This window comes from Aegilops tauschii, chromosome 6, assembly GCF_002575655.3.
Source record: "Aegilops tauschii subsp. strangulata cultivar AL8/78 chromosome 6, Aet v6.0, whole genome shotgun sequence".
Taxonomy (NCBI): Eukaryota; Viridiplantae; Streptophyta; class Magnoliopsida; order Poales; family Poaceae; genus Aegilops; species Aegilops tauschii.
Window position 1 is genome coordinate 96,804,999 of NC_053040.3, and position 18,695 is coordinate 96,823,693.

At 42.0% G+C, this 18,695-nt stretch overlaps 1 pseudogene; it reads left to right on the forward strand.

The window, feature by feature from the left end:
* Window positions 1-1,250: 1,250 nt before the first annotated feature.
* The window catches only part of LOC141025852 (uncharacterized), a 65,531-nt pseudogene continuing 48,086 nt past the window's right edge, over window positions 1,251-18,695 (forward strand).

Here is an 18,695-nt window from a genome sequence, read left to right on the forward strand (position 1 = left end):
GAATCAACGAATCCAAATTTCAAAATGCCAAAGATTGTATCAAGTCTTATTCAGGAGTTTCATCGAACATGATGTGGGCATGCCTGGAGCTGGCATTGCTCGACGTCGCCCAATGCCTTTGGAGTTGCAACGAGTCAGCCATCGTGGACGTGTCGAGGACGTCTTTCAAAAACTCAACTGGGATGCCCGTCCACTGGGAGGCGGAATGGAGTCGAGCTCAACAGACAAGTTGTTTGCCCCCGCGGCCACGACAGATGGATTAGTCTATGTCGCTACACCGCTGATGGCATGCAAGGGCACATGGCTATTGCAATTCGCAGTAAGTAGAGTATGTCGATCCCACGGGGAGCGGTGGTTGCGCTGGTAACTGCCAAACCCACAACTACTTTGTCACACACGCAACTACGTTCACACCCAGAACATTATTTGGAAATAGTGTATTCGTCGATTGCTAGCGGAATTATAATAAGGGTGGTTTTGTCTAAACAACTAAGCGAAGGTAGAAACTAAATAAAACAATGAATAAAATAAGGGAGTGATGCTTGAGTAAACGGTATTCTCGAGGCGTTCAGAATCATTACTACCCACATGTCCTACGGACACTCAAGCCACTTTTCATGTAGTTATTTGTGGGCGGAGCCTGGTACAGAACACGTTCTACTCGGAGTAGACTTCGTGCCACGCATGCCACCACCGTTTTCTACCCTAGCGGGTTACGACAATGATGATTAAGGGTTTCCCTGTGGACACGCCCATGTGGTCTATGTTATTCCCCTATCGAATTGGTAGAGATGGGATAGGTAGAGGATACTACTATCACTTTTTCTGCTCCACTTGCCTAGAGATTGCGCTATCACTTGCCTTCTCTGCTCTCTACTTTATCAAACAGTTACATCCTTGTGTCCAAAGTTGGCAAATGTTGGATGGCGCACTTCACCCAACATCACGAAGAACATTAACAATACATGAAAAGGTTATCTCATATCGCGCAAAATTATTCGATGCTAGTACAAACTAGAGTTCATCCTATTCCCCAAGAACTAGTAATTCACTCAAACATCTCAAACATCTAGGGAGTAGATAGAGGATTGAGACAAGTTGCAAGCCAACATGATGTTGGAGATGGAGAGGAGCATGGTGGTGGCGGCGATGGAGAGGGCACCGGCCCTTTGGCCGGTGCTAGGTGTTGGGGGTGCCTCCTATCCTCCTTCTCCTTGTATTGGACCTCTCTCTATGGTGGAGTTTCTGCCATGGAGGTGTGGCGGCTGATGGAACTTGTGGACGATGGAGATGATGTGAGCCGACGGCTAGGGTTGAAGGTCTTCATACAGAAGTCCTCCTCAGGTCTCCTCTGTTGATCTAGCCTCCTCCCTTTCATCCAAGGGCTAAAGGGGAGCCAAATCCATGTCCAATAGAAGCCTTGGTCGTCAAGGATATGGTAGGAAAAAAGGGGACAAAATCAGAGAAAAATTTGGAAAGTTCTGGACAATTTTCGTGGCTGTCTGGAGCTCACACAACCACTCAAACGGGCGGCTTCGGTCGTATGAAAGGCCGTCTTTCATTTTGGACTCTGGGAGCCGCTTTGGTCGCCATTTCTTCATACGAACTCCGTTTTTGAGTTTTGACGTTCTTGGGCTCGTTGGATTGCTAGTAAAAATCCCAATGTATTTGCCTTGGATCTTCATTTTGGACACTTTGATAAATGTCAAATCATCAAGCTCTCCAAAGGGCCTCGATCCAGTGTCTGGAACTTCTACGATTTGACACCTAGCTTGACTCTTTTGATGTGCCAAATCCATGAACATCTCAACACACCTACAAAGACCACAAAATAAAGAAAAACTAAATAAAAATAAAAAGTGTGCAGTGAACTTGGTAAAAGAAGTAAATATCGAAAACTATGCATCGAAGACATAAATAAGTGCTACTCCCTCCGTTTCTAAATATAAGTATTTTTAGAGATTCCACTACAAACTACATACAGATGTAAATGGACATATTTTAGAGTGCAGATTCACTCATTTTGCTCCGTATGTAGTCCATAGTGGAATCCCTAAAAATACTTGTATTTAGGAACGAAGGGAGTAGATGGATATGATATGAGAGATTTTGGCACTAGAATATACTCTAAAAAGTATGCATAAAATACACCCGTCAACTGCTTGGGCCAAAGTCCATGTCCTCATAACTGACCATCTCCGCGACCGCCTTCTCCGCCGGTACCTCCTACACTGCCTCATGTTCAGGCTGCCTTCGGCGGTGGTCCTTGTTGGCAAGGTTCTCTGCCATGCAAGGAACCGCCACGTCGGGGAGTCTAATCGATTCCGCCGAGGCATCATGCATGCCAATGGTGTCGAACAGGGTTTTCGGCAACGACATCAGGAACAACGGATGAGGACAACTACACGGACTACGAGCAAGGAAGGGGTTGGCAGCTCCACAGAGGCAGAAAATGGAGGACGGAAGCTGGAGGAGTTTGGTCAAAGTGAGGGACTGGTCAATTTTGAGAAGATTTGAGACGGACCCGGATCGTCAGAGCCTATGTGGAGGGTGTGTCCGGGCGTCCCCATATCCGCCCCATATATGGTTCCGGTATGGGGAATGCCGGACAACCGGGGTGTTTGGGCCTGATTTGCCGGGTGCGGTTGGGTGGTTGTTTTCTGTAAGGGTAGCAACCAGGCAGGCTGCCCGAATGTTTTGGGTGGATATGAGGGCTCCAGTTGTAGATGCTCTTACGGTCTCTTATCCACATACCACAACGGTTGCTAAAAAGCACCACATAAAAAGATATACCTATAAAAAAAGACCACAGATGTACTATGCTAATCCCTTAGAAAAGTACTCTACTGAAGAAATAGAGCATCCGGATGGGCTCAAGCAGCTATGCTATAAAATGCAAACTTCTTGTCTCCCCCGCAAGTGGAACATGACAATATCCATGCCCATAAGGCGCAAGAAGTTGAGAATCGGGAGGTCTTACACTAGCAACCTAGGAAGGAGGAAGAGAAGAATGTGGTGTGATATGTACGTCTCCAGCGTATCTATAATTTTTTATTGTTCCCTGCTATTATATTATCTATCTTGGACATTTTATATGCATTTATATGCTATTTTATATGATTTTTGGGACTAACCTATTAACCTAGAGCCCAGTGCCAGTTTCTGTTTTTTCCTTGTTCTTGAGTTTTACAGAAAAGGAATACCAAATGGAGTCCGAACGAGCTGAAACTTTACGAAGATTTTTTATGGACCAAAAGAAGCCCATGGAGTATCTGAGATGGACCAGAGGAGCCACGAGGCATCCACAAGGGTGGAGGGCGCCCCCCTAGGGTGCGCCCCCTACCTTGTCGTCACCTCATGGACCCCGCTGACTTGTCACCCATGCCAAAAATTCCTATAAATATAGAAACCCCCAGAAATAAACCTAGATCGGGACTTCCGTCGCCGCAAGCCTCTGTAGCCACGAAAAACCAATCGGGAGCCCGTTCTGGCACCCTGTCGGAGGGGGAAACCATCACTGGTGGCCATCTTCATCATCCCGGCGCTCTCCATGACGAGGAGGGAGTAGTTCACCCTCGGGGCTGAGGGTATGTACCAGTAGCTATGTGTTTGATCTCTCTCTCTCTCTCGTGTTCTTGATTTGGCACGATCTTGATGTATTGCGAGCTTTGTTACTATAGTTTAATCATATGGTGTTTCACCCCATGTATCTTCTTGTGATGAATTAGGTTTTACCTTTGAGGTTTCACTATTATTGGATTGAATACTTGTATGGATTTGAGAACACTTGATGTATGTCTTCCGTGGGATACCCATGGTGATAATGGGGTGTTCTATTGATTCACTTGATGTATGTTTTGGCACTCAACTCGCGGACTCCCAAGGTGACATTGGGGTAATCTATGCATAGGGGTTGATGCATGTTGTCATCCTTGCTTCTCCGGTAGGAATCCTCGGGCACTCTTTGAGGTTCTTTATGTTGGATTGAATATTATGAATCTGAAGTTGTTTGATGCATATCATATAATTGACCCACGGATACTTGTGGTGACATCGGAGTATCTAGGTGACATTAGGGTTGATTGATGTGTGTCATATGGTGTTATTTTACTATGAACTCTAGGGCTGTTTGTGACACTTATAGGAATATCTGAATGGATTGATCGGAAAGAATAACTTTGAGGTGGTTTTGTACCCTGCAAGCAATTTCATCTTATGTTCTCTGCGATAGGAACTTTGGAGTGACTTTTGTCGCACGTTGAGGGATTGTTATATGATTCAGTTATGTTATCATTGTTTAGAGAACTTGCAGTAGTGAAAGTATGAACCCTAGGCCTTGTTTTCAAGCATTGCAATACCATTTTCGCTCACTTTTGTTACTAGTTACCTTGCCATTTTTATATTTTCAGGTTACAAAAACCCATATCTACCATCCATATTACACTTGTATCACCATCTCTTCGCCGAACTAGTGCACCTATACAATTTACCATTGTATTGGGTGTGTTGGGGACACAAGAGACTCTTTGTTATTTGGTTGCAGGGTTGTTTGAGAGAGACCATCTTCCTCCTACGCCTCCCACAGATTGATAAAACTTAGGTCATCCACTTGAGGGAAATTTTCTATTGTCCTACAAAACTCTGTGCTTGGAGGCCCAACACGAGTCTACAAGAAGAAGGTTGCGTAGTAGACATCAAGATCTTTTCTGCCGCCGTTGCCGGGGAGGTTAGTGCTTGAAGGTATATGTGTAGATCTTGCAATTGAATCTTTTAGTTTCTTGTTTTATCACTAGTTTAGTCTATGAAAGAAAACTACAGAAAAAATGGAATTGAGGTTGCCTCATATGCTTCACCTTTTTAATGTCTTTCGTGAAAATGATGGAAAAGAAAATTGTGCTCAAGTGTTAGAAGAAGAAGTTAATAAAATGTTTGGCACTAAATCTTTGAATGAAGAGCATGATTTCAATGTTGTTGGTATGAATTCTTTGAATATCCATGGTGCTAATGACATGCAAAGCCACAAGCTTGGGGAAGCTATGTTTGATGAAAATGATATTTTTTGTCCCCCAAGTTTTGATGAGAATATTTATTATGATGATAGCATGCCTCCTATTTATGATGATTATATTGATGAAAGTGGGTTTGGAAGAGTGTCAACTCTAGGTAATTATCCCACTATTTTCGAGGGTGTTGAATCTTATAATATTTATGAAAGTGGATGTGGAGAGGTCATGGCTTTATTTAGTGATGAATCCACTATTTTGGAAGTGGTTCCAATTGATTATGAGAACAAAGTTGCTATCTATGATTATTATTGTTATGACATGTATGTTATAAAGAATAATGATAACCATGAAACTTGTCATCATGATTTTAATTTTCAATTGCATTATGCCTCACATGATAGTTATTTTGTTGAGTTTGCTCCCACTACTATGAATGAGAAGAATTTTGCTTATGTGGTGAGTAGTAAAATATCTATGCTTGTGCATCATGAGAATAATGCTTTATGTGATAGTTATATTGTTGAATTCATTCATGATGCTACTGAAAATTATTATGAGAAAGGAACATATGCTTCTACATATTGCAATAATATCAAGTTTCCTCTCTGTGTTGAAAGTTTTCAAGTAATGCTTGTTTTACCTTCCTATGCTAGTTGATTCTTGCTCCCATAAGTTGTTTGCTCACAAAATCCCTATGCATAGGAAGTGGGTTAGACTTAAATGTGCAGGTCATATGCTTCATGATGCTCCCGTTATGTTTCAATTCTTATCTTCCATGTGAGCATCATTGACATCATCTGTTGGAAATATGCCCTAGAGGCAATAATAAAATGGTTATTATTATATTTCCTTGTTCATGCTATAATTGTATTAACCGAAAACTGTAATACATGTGTGAATACATAGATCACAACATGTCCCTAGTGAGCCTCTAGTTGACTAGCTCGTTGATCAATAGATGGTTGTGGTTTCCTGACCATGGACATTGGATGTCATTGATAACGGGATCACATCATTAGGAGAATGATGTGATGGACAAGACCCAATCCTAAGCATGGCACAAGATCGTGTAGTTCGTTTGCTAGAGCTTTTCTAATGTCAAGTATCATTTCCTTCGACCATGAGATTGTGCAACTCCTGGGTACCGTAGGAATGCTTTGGGTGTATCAAACATCACAACGTAATGGGATCACATCACTACGAGTATCTCCAAAAGTGTCTATTGAGTTGGCACGAAGCGAGACTAGGATTTGTCACTCCGTATGACGGAGAGGTATCTCTGGGCCCACTCGGTAATCCATCATCCTAATGAGCTCAATGTGAGTAAGGAGTTAGCCACGGGATCATCATGCTTTACAAAACGAGTAAAGAGACTTGCCGGTAACGAGATTGAACGAGGTATGGGGATACCGATGATCGAATCTCGGGCAAGTAACATACCGATGGACAAAGGGAATTGTATACGGGATTGATTGAATCCACGACATCGTGGTTCATCCGATGAGATCATCGTGGAACATGTGGGAGCCAACATGGGTATCCAGATCCCGCTATTGGTTATTGGCCGGAGAGATGTCTCGGTCCTGTCTACATGGTTCCCGAACATGTAGGGTCTACACACTTAAGGTTCGGTGACACTAGAGTTGCTATGGGAAATTGTATGTGGTTACCGAAGGTTGTTTGAAGTCCCGGATGAGATCCCGGACATCATGAGGACTTCCGGAATGGTTCGGAGGTGAAGATTTATATATGGGAAGTCCAGTTTCAGTCGCCGGAATGGTTTCGGGGGTTATCGATATTGTACCAGGACCACCGAAAGGTGTCCGGGGGTCCACCGGGTGGGGCCACCTGCCCTGGAGGACTTGATGGGCTGAATATGAGAGGGAACCAGCCCTCTAGTGGGATGGTGCGCCCCCAAGGGCCCAAGGCGCCTAAGGTTGGAAACCTAGGGGAGGGGCGCCTCCCACCTTGCTTGGGGGGCAAGTCTCCCCCCTTGGCCGCCCCCCTAGATGCATCTAGGGGGGCCGGCCCCCTCTTCCCTTTCCCCTATAAATAGTGGGAGGGTGGGAGGGCAGCCGCACCCCCTTCCCCTGGCGCAGCCCCTCCCTCCTCCAACACCTCCTCATCCGTAGTGCTTGGCGAAGCCCTGCACGAGAACCGCAAGCTCCACCACCACGCCGTCGTGCTTCTGGAGCTCTTCCCAACTTCTCCTCTCCCCTTGTTGGATCAAGAAGGAAAAGACGTCCCCGGGCTGTACGGGTGTTGAACGCGGAGGCCCCGTCCGTTCGGCGCTTGCTCGGATCTTCCGTAATTTGAATCGCCGCGAGTACGACTCCATCAACCGCGTTCTTGTAACGCTTCCGCTTAGCGATCTTCAAGGGTATGAAGATGCACTCCTCTCTTGTTGCTAGCATCTCCTAGATTGATCTTGGTGACACATAGGAAAATTTTAAATTATTACTACGTTCCCCAACAATGGCATCGTGAGCTAGGTCTATGCGTAGATTCTATGCACGAGTAGAACACAAAGTAGTTGGGGGTGATGATTTGGTCAATTTGCTTACCGTTACTAGTCTTATCTTGATTCGGCAGCATTGTGGGATGAAGCGGCCTGGACCAACCTTACACGTACGCTTACGTGAGACTGGTTCCACTGACTGACATGCACTTTATGCATAAGGTGGCTAGCGGGTGTCTGTCTCTCCTACTTTAGTCGGATCAGATTCGATGAAAAGGGTCCTTATGAAGGGTAAATAGCAATTGGCATATCACTGTTGTGGCTTTTACGTAGGTAAGAAACGTTCTTGCTAGAAACCCATAGCAGCCACGTAAAACATGCAACAACAATTATAGGACGTCTAACTTGTTTTTTGCAGGGTATGCTATGTGATTTGATATGGCCAAAAGGATGTGATGAATTGTATATGTGATGTATGAGATTGATCATGTTCTTGTAATAGGAATCACGACTTGCATGTCGATGAGTATGACAACCGGCATGAGCCATAGGAGTTGTCCTAATTTATTTTATGACCTGCGTGTCAATGAAAACGCCATGTAATTGCTTTACTTTATTGCTAACCATTAGCCATAGTAGTAGAAGTAATAGATGGAGAGACAACTTCATGAAGACACGATGATGGAGATCATGGTGTCATGCCGGTGACGAAGGTGATCATGTCGCGCCTCGAAGATGGAGATAAAAGGCGCAAGATGGTATTGGCCATATCATGTCACTTTATTATTTGCATGTGATCTTTGTCATGTTTACACCTTATTTGCTTAGAACAACGGTAGCATAAATAAGATGATCCCTCACTAAAATTTCAAGAAAAGTGTTCCCCCTAACTATGCACCGTTGGGAAGGTTCGTTGTTTCGAGCACCACATGATGATCGGGTGTGATAGATTCTAACGTTCGCATACAACGGGTGTAAGCCAGATTTACACATGCGAAACACTTAGGTTGACTTGACGAGCCTAGCATGTACAGACATGGCCTCGGAACATGAGAGACCAAAAGGTCAAACATGAGTCGTATAGTATATGCGATCAACATGGAGATGTTCACCGTTGATGACTAGTCCATCTCACATGATAATCGGACACGGCCTAGTCGATTCGGACCATGTATCACTTAGATGACTAGAGGGATGTCTATCTGAGTGGGATTTCATTAAATAATTTCATTAGATGAACTTAATTATCAAGTACTTAGTCTAAAATGTCTTTATAATATGTCTTGTAGATCAAATGGCCCACGCTAATGTTGCCCTCAACTTCAACGCGTTCCTAAAGAAAACCAAGCTCAAAGACGATGGTAGCAACTACACGGACGGGGTCCGTAACTTGAGGATCATCCTCATAGCTGCCAAGAAAGCATATGTCCTTGAAGCACCGATAGGTGACGCACCCATTTTCCCAGCAACTCAAGATGTTATGAACGCCTGGCAGTCGCGTAGTGATGATTACTCCCTGGTTCAGTGCGGCATGCTTTACAGCTTAGAACCGGGGCTCCAAAAGCGTTTTGAGCAGCACGAAGCATATGAGATGTTCCAAGAGCTAAAAATGGTTTTCCAAGCTCATGCCTGGGTCAAGAGATATGAAGTCTTCGACAAGTTCTACAGTTGTAAAATGGAGGAAAACAGTTCTGTCAGCGAGCATATACTCAAGATGTCTAGGTTGCACAACCGCTTGTATCAGCTGGTAGTTAATCTTCCAGATGACTCGATCATTGACAGGATCCTCCAGTCGCTTCCACCTAGCTACAAGAGCTTAGTGATGAACTACAATATGCACGGGATGGAGAAGTCCATTCCTGAGTTATATTCAATGCTGAAATCAGTGGAGGTGGAAATCAAAAAGGACATCAAGTGTTGATGGTGAATAAGACCACTATTTTCAAGAAAGGCAAGGGTAAGAAGAACTTTACGAAGGACGGCAAGGGAGTTGCAGCGCCCGGTAATTCAGTTGCCGGGAAGAAGCCAAAGAATGGACCCAATCCTGAGACAGAGTGCTTTTATTGCAAGGGAAAAGGTCACTCAAAGCGGAACTGCCCCAAGTACTTAGCGGATAAGAAGGCCGGCAACGCCAAAGGTATATATGATATACATGTTATTGATGTGTACCTTACCAGCACTCGTAGTAGCTCCTGGGTATTTGATACCGGTGCGGTTGCTCATATTTGTAACTCAAAACAGGAGCTGCGGAATAAGCGGAGACTGGCGAAGGACGAGGTGACGATGCGCGTCGGGAATGGTTTCAAGGTCGATGTGATCGCCGTCGGCACGCTACCTCTACATCTACCTTCGGGATTAGTTTTAAACCTCAATAATTGTTATTTAGTGCCAGCTTTGAGTATGATCATTGTATCTGGATCTCGTTTAATGCAAGATGGCTACTCGTTTAAATCCGAGAATAATGGTTGTTCTATTTATATGAGATATGTTTTATGGTCATGCCCCGCTGGTCAATGGTATTTTTTATTGAATCTCGAACGCGATGTTACACATATTCATAGTGTGAATACCAAAAGGTGTAAGGTTGATAATGATAGTCCCACATACTTGTGGCACTGCCGCCTTGGTCACATTGGTGTCAAACGCATGAAGAAACTCCATGCAGATGGACTTTTGGAGTCTCTTGATTATGAATCATTCGACACGTGCGAACCATGCCTTATGGGCAAAATGACCAAGACTCCGTTCTCCGGAACAATGGAGCGAGCAACCAACTTGTTGGAAATCATACATACTGATGTGTGCAGTCCAATGAGCGTTGAGGCTCGCGGTGGCTATCGTTATGTTCTCACCCTCACTGATGACTTAAGTAGATATGGGTATGTCTACTTAATGAAACACAAGTCTGAGACCTTTGAACGCTCAAGGAATTTCAGAGTGAGGTAGAGAATCAACATGACAGGAAAATAAAGTTCTTACGATCAGATCGTGAGGAGAATATTTGAGTCACAAGTTTGGTACGCACCTAAGGAAATGTGGAATTGTTTCACAACTGACGCCACCTGGAACACCTCAGCGTAATGGTGTGTCTGAACGTCGTAATCGCACTCTACTGGATATGGTGCGATCTATGATGTCTCTTACCAATCTACCGCTATCATTTTGGGGTTATGCTTTAATTAGAGACTGCCGCATTCACTTTAAATAGGTCACCGTCTAAATCCGTTGAGACGACACCGTATGAATTATGGTTTGGGAAGAAACCTAAGCTGTCGTTTCTAAAAGTTTGGGGATGCGATGCTTATGTCAAGAAACTTCAACCTGAAAAGCTCGAACCCAAGTCGGAAAAATTGCGTCTTCATAGGATACCCTAAGGAGACTATTGGGTATACCTTCTACCTCAGATCCGAAGGCAAGATCTTTGTTTCCAAGAATGGATCCTTTCTGGAGAAAGAGTTTCTCTCGAAAGAAGTAAGTGGGAGGAAAGTAGAACTTGATGAAATACTGCCTCTTGAATCGGAGAGTAGCGCAGCTCAGGAAGATGTTTCTGTGGTGCCTGCACCGACTGGAGAGGAAGTTAATGATGATGATCATGAAACTTCGGATCAAGTTGCTACTGAACTTCGTAGGTCCACAAGGACACGTTCCGCACCAGAGTGGTACGGCAACCCTGTCCTGGAAATCATGTTGTTAGACAACGATGAACCTTCGAACTATGAAGAAGCGATGGCGGGCCCAGATTCCAACAAATGGCTTGAAGCCATGAAATCCAAGATAGGATCCATGTATGAAAACAAAGTATGGACTTTGACAGACTTGCCCGATGATTGGCAAGCCATAGAAAATAAGTGGATCTTTAAGAAGAAGACTGACGCGGATGGTAATGTGACCGTCTATAAGGCTCGACTTGTCGCTAAGGGTTATCGACAAGTTCAAGGGGTTGACTACGATGAGACCTTCTCACCTATAGCGAAGCTGAAGTCCGTCCGAATCATGTGAGCAATTGTCCGATTCTACGATTATGACATATGGCAAATGGACATCAAGACATCATTCCTTAATGGTTTCCTTAAGGAAAAAATTTATATGATGCAGCCAGAAGGTTTTGTCGATCCTAAGAATGCTGACAGGATATGCAAGCTCTAGTGCTCCATCTATGGGCTGGTGCAAGCATCCCAGAGTTGGAACATTCGCTTTAAAGAAATGATCAAAGCGTTTGGCTTTATGCAGACTTATGGAGAAGCCTGTGTTTACAAGAAAGTGAGTGGGAGCTCTGTAGCATTTCTCATATTATATGTGGATGACATACTATTGATGGGAAATGATATAGAACTTTTGGAAAGCATAAAGGCCTACTTGAATAAATGTTTTTCAATGAAGGACCTTGGAGAAGCTGCTTACATATTAGGCATCAAGATCTATAGAGATAGATTGAGACGCCTCATTGGTCTTTCACAAAGCACATACCTTGACAAGATATTGAAGAAGTTCAATATGGATCAGTCCAAGAAGGGGTTCTTGCCTGTATTGCAAGGTGTGAGATTGAGCACGGCTCAATGCCCGACCTCAGCAGAAGATAGAGAAAAGATTAGTGTCATCCCCTATGCCTCAGCCATAGGGTCTATTATGTATGCCATGTTGTGTACCAGACCTGATGTGAACCTTGCCGTAAGTTTGGTAGGGAGGTACCAAAGTGATCCCGGTATGGAACACTGGACAGCGGTCAAGAAAATCCTGAAGTACCTGAAAAGGACTAAGGATATGTTTCTCGTTAATGGAGGTGACGAAGAGCTCGTCGTAAAGGGTTACGTCGATGCTATCTTCGACACAGATCTGGATGACTCCAAGTCTCAAACCGGATATGTGTACATTTTGAATGGTGGGGCAGTCAGCTGGTGCAGTTGCAAGCAAAGCGTCATGGCGGGATCTACATGTGAAGTGGAGTACATAGCTGCCTCAAAGGCGGCACAGGAAGCAGTCTTGATGAAGGAGTTCATCACCGACCTAGGAGTAATTCCCAATGCGTCGGGCCCGACGACTAATGTCTACTACGCAACCTTCTTCTTGTAGACGTTGTTGGGCCTCCAAGTGCAGAGGTTTGTAGGACAGTAGCAAATTTCCCTCAAGTGGATGACCTAAGGTTTATCAATCCGTGGGAGGCGTAGGATGAAGATGGTCTCTCTCAAGCAACCCTGCAACCAAATAACGAAGAGTCTCTTGTGTCCCCAACACACCCAATATAATGGTAAATTGTATAGGTGCACTAGTTCGGCGAAAAGATGGTGATACAAGTGCAATATGGATGGTAGATATAGGTTTTTGTAATCTGAAAATATAAAAACAGCGAGGTAACTAAAGATAAAAGTGAGCACAAATGGTATTGCAATGCTAGGAAACAAGGCCTAGGGTTCATACTTTCACTAGTGCAAGTTCTCTCAACAATAATAACATAACTGGATCATATAACTATCCCTCAACATGCAACAAAGAGTCACTCCAAAGTCACTAATAGTGGAGAACTAACGAAGAGATTATGGTAGGGTACGAAACCACCTCAAAGTTATTCTTTCGGATCATCTATTCAAGAGTTTGTACTAGAATAACACCTTAAGACACATATCAACCAAAACCCTAATGTCACCTAGATACTTCAATGTCACCTCAAGTATCCGTGGGTATGATTATACGATATGCATCACACAATCTCAGATTCATCTATTCAAACCAACACAAAGTACTTCAAAGAGTGCCCCAAAGTTTCTACCGGAGAGTCAAAACGAAAACGTGTGCCAACCCCTATGCATAGGTTCATGGGCGGAACCCGCAAGTTGATCACCAAAACATACATCAAGTGGATCACGCGATATCCCATTGTCACCACAGATAAGCACGGCAAGACATACATGAAGTGTTCTCAAATCCTTAAAGACTCAATCCGATAAGATCACTTCAAACGGAAAACTCAATCCATTACAAGAGAGTAGATGGGGAGAAACATCATAAGATCCAACTATAATAGCAAAGCTCGCGATACATCAAGATCGTACCACCTCAAGAACACGAGAGAGAGAGAGATCAAACACATTGCTACTGGTACATACCGTCAGCCCCGAGGGTGAACTAATCCCTCCTCGTCATGGAGAGCGCTGGGATGATGAAGATGGCCACCGGTGAGGGTTCCCCCCCTCCGGCAGGGTGCCAGAATAGGGTCCTGATTGGGTTTTGGTTGCTACAGAGGCTTGCGGCAGCGGAACTCCCGATCTATTCTGCTCCCCGATCGTTTTAGGGTATATGGATATATATAGGTGAAAGAAGTTTGTCAGGGGAGCCACAAGGGCCCACGATGGTGGAGGGCGCGCCCCCCTGCCTCGTGCCTCCCTCGTTGCTTTCCTGACATGCACTCCAAGTCTCCCGGGTTGCTTTCCTTCTAAAAATAACTTCTCCAGAAGGTTTCATTCCGTTTCGACTCTGTTTGATATTCCTGTTCTTCGAAACACTGAAACAAGGGAAAAAACAGGAACTGGCACTAGGCTCTGGGTTAATAGGTTAGTCCCGAAAATAATATAAAAGTGCATAATAAAGCCCATAAACATCCAAGATGGATAATATATAGCATGGAACAATCAAAAATTATAGATACGTTGGAGACGTATCAGCATCCCCAAGCTTAATTCATGCTCGTCCTCGAGTAGGTAAATGATAAAAACAGAATTTTTGATGTGGAATGCTACCTAACATAATTCTGTAAGTAATTCTCTTTATTGTGGCATGAATGTTCAGATCCATAAGATTCAAGACAAAAGTTTAATATTGACATGAAAATAATAATACTTCAAGCATACTAACAAAGCAATTATGTCTTCTCAAAATAACATGGCCAAAGAAAGTTATCCCTACAAAATCATATAGTCTGGCTATGCTCTATCTTCATCACACAAAATATTAAATCATGCACAACCCCGATGACAAGCCAAGCAATTGTTTCATACTTTTGATGTTCTCAAACCTTTTCAATCTTCACGCAATACATGAGCGTGAGCCATGCACATAGCACTATAGGTGGAATAGAATGGTGGTTGTGGAGAAGACAAAAAGGAGAATATATTCTCACATCAACTAGGCGTATCAACGGGCTATGGAGATGCCCATCAATAGATATCAATGTGAGTGAGTAGGGATTGCCATGCAACGGATGCACTAGAGCTATAAGTGTATGAAAGCTCAACAAAAGAAACTAAGTGGGTGTGCATCCAACTCGCTTGCTCACGAAGACCTAGGGCATTTTGAGGAAGCCCATCATTGGAATATACAAGCCAAGTTCTATAATGAAAGATTCCCACTAGTATATGAAAGTTACAACATAGGAGATTCTCTATCATGAAGATCATGGTGCTACTTTGAAGCACAAGTGTGGTAAAAGGATACTAACATTGTCCCTTCTCTCTTTTTCTCTCATCGTTTTTTTATTTGGGCCTTTTTTTATGGCCTCTTCTTTTTCGTCCGGAGTCTCATCCCGACTTGTGGGGGAATCATAGTCTCCATCATCCTTTCCTCACTTGGGACAATGCTCTAAAAATGATGATCATCACACTTTTATTTTCTTACAACTCAATACTTAGAACAAAACATGACTCTATGTGAATGCCTCCGGTGGTGTACCGGGATATGCAATGAATCAAGAGTGACATGTATGAAAGAATTATGAACGGTGGCTTTGCCACAAATACAATGTCAACTACATGATCATGCAAAGCAATATGACAATGATGGAGCGTGTCATAATAAACGGAACGGTGGTAAGTTGCATGGCAATATATCTCCGAATGGCTATGGAAATGCCATGATAGGTAGGTATGGTTGCTGTTTTGAGGAAGGTATATGGTGGGTGTATGATACCGGCGAAAAGTGTGTGGTATTAGAGAGGCTAGCAATGGTGGAAGGAGGAAAAGTGCCTATAATCCATGGACTCAACATTAGTCATAAAGAACTCATATACTTATTGCAAAAATCTACAAGTTATCAAAGCAAAGTATTACGCGCATGCTCCTAGGGGGATAGATTGTAGGAAAAGACCATCGCTCGTCCCTGACCGCCACTCATAAGGAGGACAATCAATAAATAAATCATGCTCCGACTTCATCACATAACGGTTCACCATACGTGCATGCTACGGGAATCACAAACTTTTACACAAGTATTTCTCAAATTCACAACTACTCAACTAGCATGACTCTAATATCACCATCTTCATATCTCAAAACAATCATAAAGAATCAAACTTCTCATAGTATTCAATGCACTTTATATGAAAGTTTTTACTAGTCTTGAATACCTAGCATATTAGGATTAAGCAAATTACCATGCTGTTTAAGACTCTCAAAATAATATAAGTGAAGCATGAGAGTTCATCTATTTCTTCAAAATAAAACCACCATCCTGCTCTAAAAGATATAAGTGAAGCACTAGAGCAAATGACAAACTACTCCAAAAGATATAAGTGAAGATCAATGAGTAGTCGAATAATTATTTAGCTATGTGAAGACTCTCCCATTTAATAATTTCAGATCTTGATATTTTATTCAAACAGCAAGCAAAACAAAATAAAATGACATGATGCTCCAAGCAAAACACATATCATGTGGTGAATAAAAATATAGCTCCAAGTAAAGTTACCAATGAACGAAGACGAAAGAGGGGATGCCATCCTGGGCATCCCCATGCTTAGGCTCTTGGTTGTCCTTGAATATTACCTTGGGGTTCCATGGGCATCCCCAAGCTTAGGCTCTTGCCACTCCTTATTCCATAGTCCATCGAATCTTTATCCAAAACCTGAAAACTTCACAACACAAAACTCAACAGAAAACTCGTAAGCTCCGTTAGCGAAAGAAAACAAAACACCACTTCAATATACTGTAATGAACTCATTCTTTATTTGTATTGGTGTTAAATCTACTTTATTCCAACTTCTCTATGGTTTATAAACTTTTTAACTAGCCATAGATTCATCAAAATAAGCAAACAACACCCGAAAAACAGAATCTGTTAAAAACAGAACAGTCTGTAGTAATCTGTATCAAACGTATACTTCTGGAACTCCAAAAATTCTAAACTAAATTGGTTGACCTGAGGAATTTGTCTAGTAATCATCTTCAAAAAGAATCAACTAAATAGAACTCTCCAGTAAAAAGTTTTAGCTAATCTCGTGAGCGCTAAAGTTTCTGTTTTTTACAGCATGATCATATAAACTTCACCCAAGTCTCCCAAAGGTTCTACTTGGCAAAAACACTAATTATAACACATCTAAACAGAAGCTAGATGGATTATTTATTACTGAACATAACCAAAAAGCAAAAAACTAAAATAAAATTGGGTTGCCTCCCAACAAGCGCTATCGTTTAACGCCCCTAGCTAGGCATGATGATTTCAATGATGCTCACATAAAAGATAAGAATTGAAACATAAAGAGAGCATCATGAAGAATATGACTAGCACATTTAAGTCTAACCCACTTCCTATGCATAGGGATTTCGTGAGCAAACAACTTATGGGAACAATAATCAACTAGCATAGGAAGGCAAAACAAGCATAACGTCAAAACTTTAAGCACATAGAGAGGAAACTTGATATTATTGCAATCCCTACAAGCATATGTTCCTCCCTCATAATAATTTTCAGTAGCACCATGAATGAATTCAACAAAATAACCAGCACCTAAAGCATTCTTTTCATGATCTACTGGCATAGAAATTTTACTACTCTCCACATAAGCAAAGTTCTTCTCATTCGGAATAGTGGGAGTATCATAAGAGACTTGAATACTATAAATTGTTTCCACATTAAAAGAGTAATGTTCAGAAAAATGGTAATCATAATCATGACAAGTTTTATAAATATAATCATCACTACTTCTTATAGCATAAGTTTCATCACAATAATCATCATAAGTAGCAAGTTTGTTCTCATCATAATCGATTGGAACCTCTTCCGAAATAGTGGATACATCACTAAATAAAGTCATGACCTCTCCAAATCCACTTTCATAATTATCAAAATAATATTCAACATCCTCCAAAATAGTGGGATCACTACTTCCTAAAGTTGACACTCTTCCAAACCCACTTTCATCAATATAATCATCATAAGTAGGAGTCATGCTATCATTATAACAATTTTGCATATCAAAACTTGGGAGACTAAAAATATCATCTTCATTGAACGTAGCATCCCCAAGCTTGGGACAAACATTAATTTCAGCAAATATATTCTCAAATATGTCATCCTCATCAAACATAGCATCCCTAAGCTTGGGCCTTTTCATATCATAAGCATAATCACTCTCATCTTTAATAGTATGGATAGCACCAATAGTATAGCAAACATTATTATCATATTCTTCCAAGCAAGTGCCAAAAGGATTTTCAAGATCATAAGAAGTATCATTATCTTCCCAATAATAATCATTACAACAAGCAATAGGCATAACAAGATCATCATCAAGTGCATCATCTTCATTTTCCTGAGGCACAACAATAATAGGAGCAACATTATTTGGGAGAGATATCTTTTTACCTCTCTTCCTTTTTCTTTTCTTCTTCTTCACCACATCATGTGTGGGTTCAATCCTCTTTTTGGAGCTCCTTATTAATGAGATTGGTTGAATAGAAGGCTCCTCCTCGTTACCTGATTCATCATAAGAAATAATAGGATAATATTGGGAAGTCTCTTCCCTTTCGTTAGTATTCTCTTCATCTTCTATTTGTTTTCTTTTCTTTATGTAATTGGCAATATAAGGATTTTCAATGCAATTCACCGCACAATACATATAAATTTCTTCTAGATCAATATCGAGCAATTTCTCGAGGTTATATTCTGGAATAAACTTAGTTTGACGTTTCAATTCTTCATAACCCAAAAGCAGACTAAGTTCATTATGATGTGCAAGGGAAATCAAGTCATCACAATTTTTGGACACGATTCGATCATGAAACAATTTGCATTTGATATTTAAATGACCATGTTCATTGCAAAGTTCACAAGTATGGCTAAGATATTTTAAATTTTCAGCACTAACATTTAGCCTCTCTTGCAACCATTTAGTTTCTAAGTACTTGTGCCTCTTACAAAATCTATCTTCCCTTTTTGGTATGTATTTGCAAACTCTATGCACTCCACAAAAATCAACATGCTTATAACAAACATTTTCATCATGACTAGTGCAATCATCATTAGTA